The sequence below is a fragment of the Panthera leo genome, chromosome E3 (genome assembly GCF_018350215.1).
Source record: "Panthera leo isolate Ple1 chromosome E3, P.leo_Ple1_pat1.1, whole genome shotgun sequence".
Classification (NCBI taxonomy): domain Eukaryota; kingdom Metazoa; phylum Chordata; class Mammalia; order Carnivora; family Felidae; genus Panthera; species Panthera leo.
Genome location: NC_056694.1, coordinates 17,239,564 through 17,257,108, shown reverse-complemented (window position 1 = coordinate 17,257,108; position 17,545 = coordinate 17,239,564).

Sequence of the window (17,545 nt, the reverse complement as noted above, 5' to 3'; positions counted from 1 at the left end):
CAACTAATTGGCATTGATGGAAGTCAGAACAATGGTTACCTCTGGTGGAAGTTTTGACTAGGAAGGGACACAGAGAAACTTGCTAGAGTGTGGGAAAGTTCTATATCTTGATCTGGGTAGTGGCTACACAGGTGTACACAAATGCAAAATTTCACTAAGCTGAACTTTTAAGATTAGTACACTTTATCACTTTACTGTATGGTCATTATACCTGAATGGAAAGAGATAAAACACATCTTACAGGTAAGTGGGTTTTGGGGTCAGTTAAGGATAAATAAACTGAACCAGATCCAAAAATGGTTTCCTAGACCACAAACTTTGGTAGAAGGTGGAGCATTACATCAGATATACCAGGGAGTGCGTTATGTAGTTTCTGAAAATTTAACCAAAAATAATGAAACCCTTTAGCAATTGGAGAAACAATAAAAGCATGCTTAAGCAAAGTTGTTGCTATTATATTCCTGATAAAAAAAAAAAAGACATAATCTCTTTTTTAAAAAATTTGGTAACATTACTTATTTTCTGAACTGGGCTTCTCGCTAAAAAGGTTGATTATCACTGACAGAAAAAAAGACATTCTTCAGATAATTCTTTAAAAATATTGTTTTGCAAGATGCCTGGGTGGCTCAGCTGGGTTAAGCATCTGACTTCGGCTCAGGTCATGATCTCGTGGTGAGTTCGAAGCCTGCGTCGGGCTCTCTGCTGACAGCTTAGAGCTTGAAGCCTGCTTTGGATTCTGTGTCTCCCTCTCTGTCTCTCCCCCAGTTGCACTCTCTCTCTCTCTCTTTCAAAAATAAATAAACATTAATTTTTTTAATAAAAATATTGTTTCACTTGTATGTCAATTATTTCTTAATAAAACTGGAAGAAAAATGTTGTTTCTATCAGCCAAGCTTTTGAAAGGTGCTGAATGGTGGGAACAGGTGACCGTTTCACCGGTTAGCGGCATAGCCACATACAGGTTACATAAGCTGAGGCCGACAGCACTGCATCTCCCTGTGATAAGAGGATGTGTACAAACTGGAAGTTACTCCACTTCTGGTCAGAGCTTCTCTGTGAAGATCTTGCTGGCAAGACCCTCTGTCTCCTCAGAAAAGAATCTGGGGTGTCTACACAAATGCACCCCAGAACAGGTACCCCTGCAGAGCAAGTCTGTAAATATTTCAGTTTGGAAAACTGTTAAGGCAGATATAATGCCTTGCAAGGTTGCTAGATAAAATAGAGGATGTTCAGTTAAATCTCACATAATTAATAAATTTTTTGGTATAACTATGTCCTGTGCAATATTTGGGACATGCTCATACTAAAAAATCATTTATGTTTGTCTGAAATTTAGATTTAATTGGGTGTCTTGTATTTTTACTTGGTAAATCTGGCTACCCTGTTACCTTGGCCATAATATTGTCTTGCTAAGTAACTGTGTTGTCTCCTCTGCTTGGAAGAATGAGACTTTCTGGGGTGTGCTCCAAAAAACTTGATGTAGAGTCTAAAATGCACAGTCTAGGGGCACCTGGGTGGCTCAGTTGGTTAAGTGTCTGACTCTTGATTGTGGCTCAGGTCATGATCTCATCGGGAGTTCGAGCCCTGCATGGGGCTCTGTGCTGGCAGTGCAGAGCCTGCTTGGGATTCTCTCTCTCTCTCTCTCTGCCGCTTCCCTGCTTGTGCTTTCTCTCTCTCTCTCTCTCTCTCTCTCTCTCCAATAAATAAAATGCATACTCCATGTTACTCGATGGAGTGATCCTCTGAATGGGGATATTTGAGAAATTATTATTATTATTTTTTTAACGTTTATTTATTTTGAGAGAGAGCGAGCGCCGGGTAGGGGCAGAGAGAGGGAGAGAAAATCCCGAGCAAGTTCTGCGCTGTAAGCACAGAGCCTGACGAGAGGCTTCTTGTGAACCGTGAGATCATGACCTGAGCTGAAATCAAGAGTCGGTCGCTTAACTGAGCCACCCAGGCACCCTTGAGAAAGTATTGATGAAAGCTGAGGACATATTGACTCCACTCTGTATGAGAAGCCTGGTCAACAGGTAGGATCCAGTTGTGCCTCCTGGTGCTCCCCCTTGTGACAGGAAGAGTAACTGTTCCTCCTTCCATTTCTCTCTGCTGGACCCCCTGCCTCCATCACCTGGGCTGCAGAGACCATGTTGTTACCAGGTCACCACCTGAGTCATCTCCCAACCTTTCTCCCAATATAGCCCTGGAGCAGGTGAGGCCCACTGGAGCCAGAAATTGCCCCAGTACTCAGCACTTTGGTTTCAAATAAGCAGCCCTACTTCAAGAGTACCTCATCTTGGTGAGATGCATTATATGCCATTTGGAGAGTGGTTCTTGAGAAAAAGAGGAAATGATCTGGTTGGTTTCAGGGATAGCTCTGTCTTGGAGGAGAGCAGTTGTGGGGTTCTTCACAAAATAGATGAGTGTGGCTAAGCCAATGCAGTCCCTGGGGATGAAGAGGGGAGGCCAGGAGAGGATGGAGGTGAGGGCTAGATTTTTTTAAACTGTTTACTTATTTTTGAGAGAGAGAGAGAGAGAGAGAGAGAGAGAGAATGCACACATGTTTGAAGGCTGGAGAGGGGCAGAGAAGGAGGGAGACAGAGGATCTGAAGCGGACCCTGCGAGTGACCTGAACTGAAGTCGACACTTAACCCACTGAGGCCCCCAGGCACTGTAAGATTTTATTTATTTATTTATTTATTTATTTATTTATTTATTTTGAGAGAGAGAGAGAGAGAGCACACAGGCGAGCATGGGAGGGGCAGAGAGAGACTCTCAAGCAGGCTCAGCAATCAGTGCAGAGCCCAATGTGGCTCTCAAACAGGAACCTCAAGATCATGACCTGAGCTGAAATCAAGAGTTGGACACTTAACTGACTGAGCCACCCAGGTGCCCCAAGAGCAAGAGTTTTGAGAAGTGGCTGGAGTAATAGGGCCCTGATTTGGAGGCCTGTGGGTTGTTTTTGTTTTCTGAATTCCAAACATCTAAAATGAGTGCATTAGGGGTGTCTGGGTGGCTCAGTTGGTTGAGTGTCTGCGTCTTGATTTTAGCTTAGGTCATGATCTTGTGGTTTGTGGGATCAAGCCCTGAGTCCAGCTCTGGAGGCTGCTTAGGATTTTCTCTCTCCTTTTCTCTCTGCCCCTTCCCTACTCTCTCTCTCTTTCAAAATAAAAAAATAAACATTAAAAAAATAAAATAAAATGAGTGCATGAGGGGGCGCCTGGCTGGTAGAGCATGGGACTCTTCATCAGGGTTGTGAATTTGAGCCCCACATTGGGCAAAGAGCTCACGTACATACATACGTACATAAAATGAGTGTATGAAGAAGAAAACTGTAGGAAACAGAAGTCCATTCAGACTATGTTTGTTTGTTTTAGGAGAGAGAGAGAGAAAAAAAGTGTGTGTGCACTAGTGGTAGAGGGGCAGAGAGAGAGAGGGAGAGAGAGAATCCTAAGCAGGCTCCGTGCTGTCATCACGGAGCCCCCAACTCAGGGCACCCCTCCATTCAGACTACTGGGGTTTCTCACTGAATCCCAAGAGCTCCCAAGGGACTAGAGCTACATGTGCTGGACTTCTACACCTGTACTGTCCACTACAGAGGTCACTAACAACAGTGACTACTAAAATTAGAATTAAAATTAAAATGAAAAGGGTGCCTGGGTGGCTCGATCGGTTGATCATCAGACTCTTGATTTCTGCTTGGGTCATGATCTCATGGTCGTGGGATGGAGCCTTGAGTTCGGCTCTGTGCTGGGTGTGTGGGGCCTGCTTGAAATTCTCTCTTCCTCACCTTCCATCTCTCTCTCTCTCCCTCCCCCCAAAAATAAAATTAAAATTGATTAAGTATAAGTTAAAATGTACTTGCTTAGTTACAGTAACCACCATTCAAATACTCAGTATCACATGCGGCTAGTGGTTCCCACACTAGACAGCAAAGTTGTGGAATTTCTTTATTGCAGAAAGTCGTATGGGATAGCCAATCTGTTCTAGATTATTTGTCCAGCTTACAATAACCATTGTTCCTATCTGCTCCATGGTCCCCAAGAGTGGGACCTTGGCGGCTATTAAATCAAATTTAACAACTCTTTGCCCCTGGGGTGCCTGGGTGGCTCAGCCTGGTAAGTGTCTGACCTTGGCTCAGGTCATGATCTCAAGTTTCATGAGTTCAAGCCCTGCATCAGGCTGTGTGCTGATAGTGCAGAGCCTGGTTGGGATTCTCTCTTTCTCTCTCTCTTTCTCTGCCTCTTCCCCACTTGCATGTGCTCTATAAATAAATAAATAAATAAATAAATAAATAAATAAACAAACAAACTTAAAAAAATAAAATGAGACACCTGGGTGGCTCAGTTGGTTAAGCATCTGGTTTCAGATCAGGTCATGATCTCAGGGTTCATGGGTTTGAGCCCCGCGTTGAGCTCTGGGTTTGGATCCTTTGTCCCCCCTCCCCACCACTCTCTCTCTCTCTTGAAAATAAATAAACATTTAAAAAAAATGTTTGCCCCTTCTTATGGGGTGCCTGGCTGGCTCAGTTGGTGGAGCATGCAACTCTTGATCTCGGGGTCATGAGTTTAAGCCTCATGTTGGGTATAGAGATTGCTTAAATAAACATTTAAAAAATAAAAATAAATACATAAAATTGTTTGCCCCTGATTCAAAATTTTCTGTGGATGGGGTGCCCATCTGGCTCAGTCAGAAGAGCATGTGACTCTTGATTTTGGGGCTGTGAGTTTGAGCCACACATTGGGTGTAGAGATTACTTAAGTAAAAAATAAATTTGGGGCGCCTGGGTGGCTCAGTCAGTTAAGCATCTGATTTTGGCTCAGGTGGCGATCTTGAGGTCCGTGGGTTCAAGCCTGTGTTGGGCTCTGTGTTGACAGCTCAAAGCCTGGAGCCTGCTTCAGATTCTGTCTCCTTATCTCTCTGCCCCTCCCCTGCTTATGCTCTCTCTCTCTCTCTCTCTCTCTCTCAGAAATAAATAAACATTAAAACAAATTTTTAAAAATAAACAAAAAAATCTTCTGTGGCTGCTCAAGGCTCTTATAATTGAATTAAACTTAGTATGGCCTACCATGCCCAAAAGAAACGTCTCGGACTGCTTTTCTCAATCTCATACTATCAGCCATTTTGAAAGACCCTGGCAAGTTCTTGGTCCAGAACAATAGACTGAAGCTGGGCCAGTGTTAGAATGGATGGTAATCTGCTAGTGATCTTGACTGGCCCTGCCCTCTGATCCATATTTCTCATAGTTCTCTACAGAGGGGGCACCTGCTTTGCATCTTGGTTTTGAAATTGGGTTAGTTCTTTTGGTAGTTGACCTTTCCAAGAAATGGTCTTATATTTCTGATCACTAAAGTCCACTTGGGTTAGGTTAGTACACAAGCTGTCTAGGTGTGGACTTGTATTTAGCCCCAATCAGCTTGTAGAAGAAACCATGTGGCTTCCTGATCTATTTTTGCTGGGGACTGTTCCACAGAGATTTCTTAGGAGATTTGGCTACTGTCAGGGATCTCCATTTTTTGGAATTTATTTAATTAAGTGACTAAAATTTTTTTTAGACAGAGGGCATGTGCACACAGGAGAGGGGCAGAGGGAGAGGAAGAGAGAATCTTTTTTTTTTTTTTCTCTTATTTTGAGAGAGGGACAGAGAGAGAGGGAGAGAGAATCTGAAGCAGGCTCTGTGTTGTCAGCACAGAGCCTGAGGCAGGGCTTGATCTCACGAACAGTGAGATCACTACTTGAGCCGAAATCAATAGTCAGACACTTCATTGACTAAGCCACCCAGGTGCCCCTCCAACTTTATTTTTACCCTGTTTTCAGATTGATTTTTATAATAGACCATAGTTTAGTGGCATTAATTCTAGTTCAGGAGTTGGCAAACCGGCCGTCCAGCCAAATCCAACCATCAGCTTGTTTTTTTAAGTAAAGTTTTATTGGAATACAGCTACTCCCATTCATTTACCAGTTGTCTATGACTGCTTTTGTGCTTCAAAGGTAGCATTGAATACTTGTGACAGAGATCTTTACAAAGCCTAAGATATTTACCATCTTCCCTTTAAAGAAAAAGTTTAATGGTCTTGTTCTAGATGGTCAATTTGTGGACTGAATTCCCATTCAAAACAATTTTAAAAAGCTAACATTATATCATTTTTAAAGATATCAATGAATAAAGGCGTCTGGGTGGCTCAGTCAGTTAAGCAGGTGTCCCACTCTTGATTTCAGCTCAGGTCATGATCTCATGGTTGTGAGAGCCCTGCGTTAGGCTCTGAGCTGACAGCACGGAGCCTGCTTGGGATTCTCTCTCTTCTTCTCTCTCTGCCTCCCTCCCCCCAATAAAAAAAATAAATCTAAAAAAAGATTATCAATAAATAAAACAAAAATCTCTAAAGTTTGAAAAAGAAAAAAGCTGAATGTGCTTGACAGAACAAGATATTCACTGGGAGTGATGCTGAGAGGGAGAGGTCAGGAGTTTTGAGTATTACAAAGGAGTTTTGATGGTAATATGCTGATTAAGAATTAAAAATCAAGGGGTGCCTGGATAGTTCAGTTAGTTTAGCTTCTGACTTCATTCAGGTCATGATCTCAAGTTTGTGGGTTTGAGCCCTGCGTCAGGCTCTGTGCTGACAGATCAGAGCATGTAGCCCGCTTCAGATTCTGTGTCAATCTCTCTCTCTGTGTCTCCCCTGCTCGTATTCTGTCCCTCTCTCTCTCTCTCTCTCTCTCTCTCAAAATAAAATAAAACGTTAAAAAATTTTTTTTGAAAAAATGAACACTTTGGATAGAATGGAATGAGTCCATAGGTCTGACCCAACTGGTTAAAACAAGTCCCATTGTCATTGGCTAGGAAGGAGTCTTCAGTTTGTTCCCATAAGGGTCTGGCATCCAGGAGTTACTCAAAGTCCACACCTGTTTATTAGCTTCAGCTGGTTAGAACCAGTTGTGATGAAATACAATATTCAGTTTTTCTATCTCTTAGACAAGTGTTTCTCTAAATGGAAATCTTCTCTTTTAAGAGATACACCTCTGGTATCAGTGGTGCCTGGACTGGCTCAGTAGAGCTTGCGACTTTGTCTTGGGTCATGAGTTCAACCCTCACATGGAGGGCAGAGTTTACTTAAAAAAAAAAAAAAGAGGGGCGTCTGGGTGGCGGAGTTGGTTGAACATCCGACTCTTGATTTCGGCTCAGGTCATGATCTTCCAGTCATGACATCAAGCCTTGAGTCAGGCTCCACACTGACTATGAAGCCTGCTTAAGATTCTCTGTCTCTCTCAGGAGCACCTGGGTGGCTCAGTTGGTTGAGCATCTGACTTCAGCTCAGGTTATGATCTTGCAATTCATGAGTTCGAGCCCCGTGTTGAGCTCTGTGCTGACAGCTCAGAGCCTGGAGCCTGGAGCCTGCTTTGGATTCTGTGTCTTCCTCTCTCTCTGCCCCTCCACCACTTAGGCTCTGTCTCTCTCTCATTCAAGAATAAATAAACATTAAAAAAAATTTAAGATTCTCTCTCTCTCTCTCTTTCTCTCTGCCCCTCCCCCACTGATTTGTGTACTCTCTTTCTTTCTCTCAAAAAAAGTCTGTCAAAAAAAGAGATACTTGGCACACCTGGGTGCCTCAGTTGGTTATGTATCTGACTTCGGCTTAGGTCATAATCTCGTGGTCCTTGAGTTCAAGCCCTGGGTCAGGCTCTGTGCTGACAGCTCAGAACCTGGAGCCTGCTTCAGATTCTGTGTCTCCCTCTCTCTCTCTGTCTCAGAAATAAATAAATGTTAAAAAACTTTTTAATAATAATAAAGAAAGAGATATCTTAGGTACCTTAAGTATGTTTCCTGCCTATTTCAACATACTATTTGTGATTGCCACTGTGAGGGCAGACCAAAACAAAAAAGGGGGGATGATGGTGATAGCCATTCCTCTCCTTCTTTCTTGCTAACCAGACTCCAATTTTGTTTAGCCATTGGGTGGGCAGCAATATGTTCATGGATGTAGGTCCCCTACCCTCTGCCCAGGAGTGCATGATAATGGTGCTGAGGCTGTTTGGGTTAACACTGCTCCTCTTTACCAGCAATTGGTCAAATTCTGACCCACAGAAAGTCTGTCGGGGCTTCTGAGAAAGACTCTGTTTCCTTATTGAAAAGAAAAAATATTTTCAAGGAGAAAAGATCATTTTCACATGATAAGATTGTACTTCCCAGCCCCTCCTTATGGTTGAGGAGAGCCATGTGACTACTTCTGGCCAATGAATTGTGAATGGAAATGAATGTACAACTACTGGGCCAAAGCTTTAATTCTGAGACCTTCTGGTGCTAGCTTTTTCACCATTGCTCCAATAACCAGCAACGTTCCACTTTGGTCCCCGAATGAGGATGATACAGAGCAGAGCCTTCGGTGGACATGCACATAAGCAAAAAGCAAACTTATGTGTGTAAAACTACTGAGATTCTGGGGTTGTTTATTGAGATAGCATAATAATCTAGTTCAGCAGTTGTCAAAGTGAGGTCCGGGGACCTCTGTGGGTTCCCAAACCCTATCAGAGGGCCTGTGAGATCAAAACTATTTTCATAATAATACTAAGAGGTCATTTGCCTTTTTCACTTTCTGAAGTTTTCCAGAGACTACATAACATGTAATGATAATTTAAAAAGTATCAATTTCTAGGGTGCCTGGGTGGGTCAGTCCGTTAAGCATCTGACTTCGGCTCAGGTCATGATCTCACTGCTCAAGGGTTCGAGCTGCATCCAGTGTTAGGCTCTATGCTGACAACTTGGAGCCTGGAGTCTGTGTCTCCTCTCTCTGCTCCTGCCTTGCTCACGCTGTCTCTCTCTGTCTCTCAAAAATAAATAGATGTTAAAAAATTAAAAAAATATATCAATTTCTAATACAGTAATTGTAGGTAGAGGTAACCTATGCAAAGGAAAGCTTTTGGCTCAGTTGGCTAAGCATCCGACTTCATTAAAAATTTTTTTTTTAATGTTTATATTTGAAAGAGAGACAGAGACAGAGACAGAGCATGAGTAGGGGAGGGGCAGAGAGAGAGACACACACAGAATCCAAAGCAGACTCTAGGCTCTGAGCTGTCAGCACAGAGCCCGATGTGGGGCTTGAACCCACAGACTGTGAAATCATGATCTGAGCCAAAGTCAGCTGACTGAGCCACCTAGGCACCCCTGAGCGTCCAGCTTCAGCTCAGGTCATGATCTCTCGGTTCATGGGTTCGAGCCCTGCATCGGGCTCTGTGCTGATAGCTCAGAGCCTAGAGCCTGTTTTGGATTCTGTGTCTCCCCGCGCCCCCCCCCTCTGCCCCTCCCCCACGTGCACTCTGTCTTTCTCTCTCTCTCAAAAATAAATAAACAGTAAAAGATTAAAAAAGAAAAAAGAAAAGCTTTTTGGGTGTCCTTTCTTTTTTCTCCCTTTTCCTACTTTCTTTTTTAAAAATGCTTATTTTATTTATTTTTGAGAGAGAGAGCATGTGCATGAGCCCTAGCACACGTGCACAAATGGGGGAGGGGCAGAGAGAGAGTTAGAGAGAGAATCCCAGGCAGGCTCCACACTATCACATAGAGCCAGACACGGGGCTGCATCTCATGAAGCTTGAGATCATGACTTGAGCTGAAATCAAAAGTCAGATGGTCAATGGACTGAGCCACCCGGGTGCCCCTTCCTTTTTCCCTACTTTGTTTTCATGAATATATACATTTCCCCCAAATATTTGTTTTATGACATGTATTATCACACAAAAGTATATGTTTAAATTACTGTGCTATCCAGACCTTTGTGTTTTATCCGGGAGGAGCATGATTGCACATCCCACTTGGAGTCTGAAGTACTAATATAGTTTACATACAGAGTGGATGGCTAGCATATCTGTTGAAACAGTGCAACGGCCCCTGTAATTAGCGCATCCTGAAACAGCCCCTGCAGCGTGTGGGTCCCAGCGGTGCTCCCAGCCAGCATGTCAAACACTTACAGCCATAGGGTCCCCAGCATGCCAGCTGGAACCCACACTGTTGCAACCTATTTTTGTATTTTCCAATGTATAAAATCATAGGCTCTCCATGTTACAGGAAGTTTCCTTATTGTTCCTTTCCCTGTGTTAGGAGTGAAAAGCTTACATCCTTGTGTTTTATTTTACCATCTCTGTGTAAAGATTCTCCAGGTTTCACCCACTTTTCAAAGATGTTTTGTCTTTAGGTCTGTGCCCATTTGCCCTCTGGATTCTTTTTGAGAGAGACAGTGTTTCCAGGGTACAGAGATTAAAGATTAAAGGTTTTATTACCCAAACATTTTAGAGGGTAAAGTAAAAGTCTGAATTATTGAGAATTACTAGGGAAAACAGGTCCTGCACATCTATTTGCTTTTGGTAATAATTAAATAGCTTAGACCAAAGCTGAACAAAGTTATCTTCGGGGGGGTGCTTGGCTGGCTCAATCAGTAGAACTCTTTCTTTTCCTTTCTTTCTTTCTTTCTTTCTTTCTTTCTTTCTTTCTTTCTTTCTTTCTTCATGTTTGTTTATTTTTGACAGAGAGCTAGCAGGGGAGGGACACAGGGAGAGAGGGAGACAGAGGATCCGAAGTGGGCTCTGCGCAAACAGCAGAGAGCCCAATGCAGGGCTCGAAGTCATGAACCATTAGATCATGACCTGAGCTGAAGTCAGATGCTTAACCCACTGAGCCACTGAGGCACCTCTACTTGAACCATTTCAATGTAAATACTACTTGTTTGTCTTAGACCAGTAAAAGGAAGTTCTGAAATACGAAAACCTTGGTGAATCACAAATCCATAATTCCCCTACATTTAGATACATTTTGATATGGTTATCAGCAAATTTCTACACAACTTTGGTACTGGTCCAGAGGGTTTTGCCTATTGTCATAGAAAAGTATCAAATAACAATTATATTGGGCAGGACTATGTTATTTTTCCCTGTGGACTAAAACAAACCATGTCTGCATCTCCAATTTTATACTCATTGGTAATTTGGCTTTTGGGATGATGTCTTTCCTCTATCACAGAGAAGAAACACATCTTCGCTAGAAATTACTAAGGCCAAATTTACCCATAAAATTGCCTTATTTCAGTAAGGATCATCAGGTAAGAAAATGTCCAAAATGAGAAGCAAATCTTCCAGTTTTATTATGCTATGTTTTTCAGACTTTTTTTTCTTTTCTTTTTTTAAAGTTTATTTATTGAGAGAGAGAGAGAGAGAGAGAAGCAGAGAAAGAGGGAGAGAGAGAGAATCCCAAGCAGGCTCCATGCTGTCAGCACAGAGCCCAACGCGGGGCTCAGTCTCCAGAATCCATGAGATCATGACCCGAGCAAAAATCAAGAGTCAGACGCTCAACCAACTTAGCCATCCAGGCACCCCTCTTTTTTTTTATTTGAGAGAGAGAGAGAGGGAGAGTGTGAGCAGAGGAGAGGGGCAGAGGAAAGAATGAGAGAATTCTAGGCAGGCTCCATGCTCAGCACAGAGGGATACTCAGGGCTCCATCCCCCAACCCTGGGATCATGATCTGAGCCAAAATCAAGAGTTGGGAGCTCAACTTACTAAGCCATCCAGGTGCCCCTGGGCTTCTCTGTTTTTTAATTAACTAATTACTTTTTTAAAAAGTTTATTCATTTACTTTGAGAGAGAGAGAGAGAGAGAGAGAGAGAGAGAGAGCATGTGAGCAGGGTAGGAACAGAGAGAGACAGAGGGAGAGAGAATCCCACGCAGGTTCTGCACTGTCAGTAACAGAGTCTGATGCAGGCTTGAACTCTTGAACCATGAGATCATGACCTGAGCCAAAAGCAAGTTTTGAACGTTTAACTGACTGAGCCTCTCGGGCACCACTCTTTTTTTTTTTTTTTTTTTCAAACAAAACTTTTTATTTCATATGAAGCTTTTACTAAAGAAAGGAGTTGCTAAATTCTCTGGTTTCTAATCAGCTAAAAGGCAGGAGTCTTAGGACAAAATTCTTTTTTTAAATTATTTTTTATTTTTGTAATGTTTTATTTATTTTTGAGAGAGAGAGAGAGAGAGAGAGAGAGAGAGAGAGAGAGAGAACGGGGGAGGGGCAGAGAGAGAGAGGGAGACACAGAAGCCGAAGCAGGCTCCAGGCTCTGAGCTGTCAGCACAGAGCCTGATGCGGGGCTTGAATTCGTGAACTGTGACCTGAGCTAAAGTCTGATACTTAGCTGACTGAGCCACCCATGCTTCCTAGTACAAAATTCTTAGAAATAACAACAACGGAAAAACAACTGTTTAGCTGGGAATAGAAAAAGCAGTCATGGAAATGACCAGGGATGGCCTTCTAGGTGTGTACGTGTGTCTGTCTGTGCCTTCTTGGTGTGTGTAGCCTTTTCAGGCTCATCTTGGTGGCCTACCAGATTTCAAAGATTTAGGAGAGGAAAAAAATAATGTAAACTATCTCACTAATTTGTTTTACTTTTTATTTTTATTCATTTTTAAGTTTATTTACGAGAGATAGAGAGAGAGTGAGAGAAAGAGAGAGAGAGAGAGAGAGAGAGAGAGAGAGAGAACGAGTGGGGGAGGGGCAGAGAGAGAGGGAGACACAGAATCCAAAGCAGGCTCCAGGCTCTGAGCTGTCAGTACAGACCCCGATGCTGAGTTCGAACCCATGAACCTTGAGATCATGATCTGAGTTGAAGTTGGATGCTTAATGACTGAGCCACCCAGGTGCCCCTCGTTTTACTTCTTAAAATATTACTCCTAAAAAATTTAAAGTACATAGGTGGATCATACTGCTCTAGATAGTTCTCTTGAGACAACCGTTTACAGAAAAAAAAATTTCATATGTGTAATTTTCCTTTTAATTGCCCCACAGAAAGTCAGAACTCTTACACCTTTCTGTCAAAATATGCAATTGAATCTGAAGTATATATATTTTTGGCGACACCTTTCTGTCAAAATATGCAACTGAATCTGAAGTATATATATTTTTGGTGTGTGAGGGTTTAAATCTTCTTTGCATGAACAAGTCAAGCATAAACAAGTTTTGTCAGATTCTTTTGCATATTTGTCTGGCAGTCCCAATTTCTTCTGCTCTACCCTCTCCCTTTTCCTTTGTCTTTAGAGCTGAAGACCCTAAGGGCCCTGGAGCCTCAAAAAAAAGCAATGATGCAGGAATGCTACCAGAGCCTTTTATGTTACATTTTTCATGAGCCAGGTACCAGAATTTGGGTATGCCTAATTTGTTCCCTTGGGACATCTACCCCATTCGGAAGTCATCGTGGCACAAAGGCGGGACAGTTTCCCACTGTCCCCAGGCTCCTCATCCTGTGCCTGTTCAATTTCCTCGCCCTGCCTCCTGGGAGGCCTTGCCCTTTGTGTTCAGACCCAGTGACCTGTGTGGCCCTTTTCCAGCTGGTGCAAGCAGCTTTTCTCTTAGTGCAGCCCAATTATCTGCCTGGTATTTACTTTCCCAGTTCTGTTTACCATGACAACCTCTCCTAGAGACACAAAACCTGAGTGGGCCCCATAGGGGCACTTCCTGTCCTGCCCAAGGAAATAATAAAATAGTTATTTCTTTCTGGAAGCTGTACATCTTGAAGGAGGGTGAGAGAGAAAAGGACTTTTATTCATGCCTATTATGTTCCAGATGAAGTTACAGGTGATTTGCAAATGGAAATATCATTTGATATTCACAACTGATCTACAAGGTCACTTTCTTCTATTCCTGTTTTGAGTGGTATGAAGTAAGAGTCTTTTTATGCCTCAAGGCCTCTGCTTGGGATGGTATGGATTTTGTCCTACAGAAAAGCTAATTGGGGCAGAGAGAAATTCAGCTCCTGGCTGGGGTGATTGGCTGGCTCAGTCAGTAGAGCGTGCAACTCTTGATATCAGGATTGTGAGTTTGAGTCCCAAATTGGGAGTAGAGATTACTTACAAAGGGAAAAAAAATTTTTTTAATTAAAAAAAAAAAAAAAAAAAAAAGGAAAGAAACTTAGCTCCTGCTCCTTTCCCCAAGGCTTCAGCCCTGCATTTGTCACATTGGCCTAGAGGAAGGAATGAGTTTCTCTAGTTAGCACTGCAGGCTGGAAGTGGCCCAGGTCTGGTCTACAGCCCTAACACTATCCCTCCACACTGTTCCTCGGGCTCAGTGGACACTCCTGAGGGACATTTTCAGTTCTTCCTTCTGGATCTTGTAGACAGGGACCCAGCCAAAGTGCAAGGCCAGGACAAGAACTCAGTCAAGTTGTCTCCTCCCTCCTTCCTCTGTTCTAGCTGGATTTAGGCTGATAAACTCCAAGCTGAAATGTCATCACCTCAGGGAAGGATGACCCATTATATTCTACTCAATGTAAAACTAATCACCCCTCTCATCCTAATGGTCCCATTCTGTAAAATCCTTTTATCATCTTTGCTGTGCTGCTCTGTAAAAGTCAATTTCTTTTTTGTAATTTCTTTTTTGAATTGGTCAATATACATTCATAGTAAGAAATTAAAACATAAAAGAGGATCCAGGAAAAAGTGAGTTTCCTTTAAACACTTCATATATAAAAAAAATAAAGAAATGGGGCACCTGGGTGGCTCAGTTGGTTCCGACTTCCAGCTCTGGTCATGATCTTGTGGTTTGTGACTTTGAGCCCCATGTGGGGCTCTGTGCTGACAGCTAGGAGCCTGGAGCCAGCTTCCAATTCCGTGTCTCCCTCTCTCTCTGCTCCTCCCCCTCCCCCGCTCTGTCTCTCTCAAAAATAAATAAACATTAAAAAATAAAAAAAAAAATAGGGGGACCTGGGTGGCTCAGTTGTTTAAGCGTCCAACTTCGGCTCAGGTCATGATCTCATGGTTCGTGGGTTCAAGCCCTGCATTGGGCTTTGTGCTGATAGCTCAGAGCCTAGAGCCTGCTTTGGATTCTGTGTCTCCCTGTCTCTCTGCTCCTTCCCTGCTCACGCTTTGTCTCTCTGTCTCTCTCAAAAATAAGTAAACATTAAAAATTTTTTTAATTAAAAAAATAAAATTATAAAATTAAAAATAAAGACAAATGAAATTATTCCTGGTACACATGCCATGCAGATTTTCCTTTTCAAATTACCTTTGATATGGGTTCCAGAAGTTCCTTTGTAGGTTTGATACTTTTTACTACAGAAAAAATTGAGGACTGTGCCCTAGGCTTTCCCACAAACTCCTACTAATTTAAGCCCTTTTGGTTCAACACCCTTCATCCACCCCATTGGAAGGTCAGTGTGACTCTGGAGTAAGACAAAGGGAAGTCCATCACTCATTCATTCATTAATTCTACAACTATTTACTAAGCACCTACAGTTTTCCAGGCACTGTTCTGGATACATTAGTGTGCAAAACAGATGAAGCAATTTGGTAACAAAACTAATATTTAATAATGATAATTTTATTTATCTTATTCTTCACAATAAAAGGTTGATGTGAGGATTGCATTTTGCAGATGAGCAAATAGGAACAGAAATGTCCAAAGCTATGCCCAGGGCTATACAGAAGGTAGCAAAGCCAGAAAGCCAGGTCACCTGGTCATAGTTCCTGCTCTTAACTTTTATGCTTCAGCAAACATGGTTAAAGCACTGCATAATATGTACTGAGCATGTGGCAGACTTGAGAGAGGAAGATGAAGAAGATCCAGTCCCTGAATCACAGAACTCCAATCAACATATTTCTTTCTTTTTTAAAAAAAATTTTAATGTTTGTTTGTTTATTTATTTATTTATTTATTTATTTATAGAGCATGAGCAGGGAAGGGGCAGAGAGAGAGGGAGACAGAATCCAAAGGAGGCTTTGCGCTGTCAGCATAAAGCCAGATGTAGGGCTTGAACCCATGAATCGTGAGATCATACCTCGAGCTGAAGTCGGATGCTCAACCAACTGAGCCACCCAGACACCCCCTGATCAACATATTTCTTCTTCTTTTTTTTAATGTTTGTTTATTTTTGAGAGAGACAGAGACAGAATGCAAGTGGGTTAGGGGCAGAGAGAGAGGGAGACACCGAATCAGAAGCAGGCTCCAGGCTCCGAGCTGTCAGCCCAGAGCCTGACACAGGGCTCAAACTCACGAGCCATGGGATCATGACCTGAGCCGAAGTTGGATGCTCAACCGACTGAGCCACCCAGGTGCCCCAACATATTTCTTAAAAACATCTTTGTGGGGGCACCTGGATGGCTCAATCGGTTGAGCTACTATGATTTGTTGTCTATAGACACCATATTGAGAAAAATGCTAAATGCCAATTGGAGGTTAGTAAAAAAAAAAAAAAAAAAAAGTAATATTTTTCTGTCCAAATTTGTTATTCCCTGGATGCTATTTTCAAACCCCTAGTGGGGACTCCAGGTTAAAAACTAGGTCTAGACAATCTTATCCACATTATGCCTTCAGCTCCCAGATGTGTATGTCCAGCCATGACCCTCTCAAGTTCCATGTGTGTCTCTTAATCATCTCCTGTCCAATTTTGTCAAGCAGATGCATCACACAAGATTGGAGACAGCAACCATTTGTGGGAAGTTCAGATATTCTGGCCAGCATAGTATCTCAAGCTTTTGGTCTGTCACAAGTAGCTCTTATGGAGGTTATAACATCCCTAGTATAATTTACGTCAATGGCATGAGGTGACAGCACTGGAATTTATTTCTACCAGAAAAGGTCTCTGTGGTGTCATTGGACCTTTGGACTGCTATGTGTTATTGGCTAGGAAGCATCCAGGCTTGATTTTGACTCTATCAGAAATGTGGTAACTGCCTATCACATTTTTTTTTCTGCTTAAACTAAAGTGGATTATGTCATCTGCAACAAAGAACTCCCAATTTATATCACTGTCATTACAGGATGGTCTATATATCAAAATATTATAAGTCATCTAAGTACCTATCCATAGGAAATCTGGTCATCTTTATTATATGGCAAGGTGTCTCAATCTCAGCACTATTGGCATCTTGGGCCTTGTTGTGGGGGAACTACTCTGCATATTGTAGGGATATTTAGCAGCATTCCTGGCCTCTACCCATATTTTTAAAGTGTTTTACTTTTTTTCTCTCCCCCCCATTTTTTAACAGTTAATTTACATATTTTGAGAAAGAGAGAGAAAGAGCATGCATGTGCGCATGCTAGAGAGAGAGCAGGGAAGGGTCAGAGAGAGAGGGAGAGAGGGAGAGAGAATCCCAAGCACTCCGGCTCAAACTCACAAACTGTGAGCTCATGACCTGAGCCAAAATCAAGAGTTGCTTAACTAACTGAGCCACCCAGGTGCCCCTCTATCTATTTATTTACTTATAGGGGCGCCTGGGTGACTCAGTCGGTTAAGCTGCCGACTTCGGCTCAGGTCATGATCTCGCCGTTGGTGAGTTCCAGCCCCGCGTCGGGCTCTGTGCTGATAGCTCAGAGCCTGGAGCCTGTTTCAGATTCTGTGTCTCCCTCTCTCTGACCCTCCCCCGTTCATGCTCTGTCTCTCTCTGTCTCAAAAATAAATAAATGTTAAAAAAATTATTTATTTACTTATAGAGCATGTGGGGGCTGGGGGGAGTGCAGAAGGAGAGAGAGAATCCCAAATAGGCTCCTCCCCGTCAGCTCAGAGCCCCACACCGGCTGGATCCC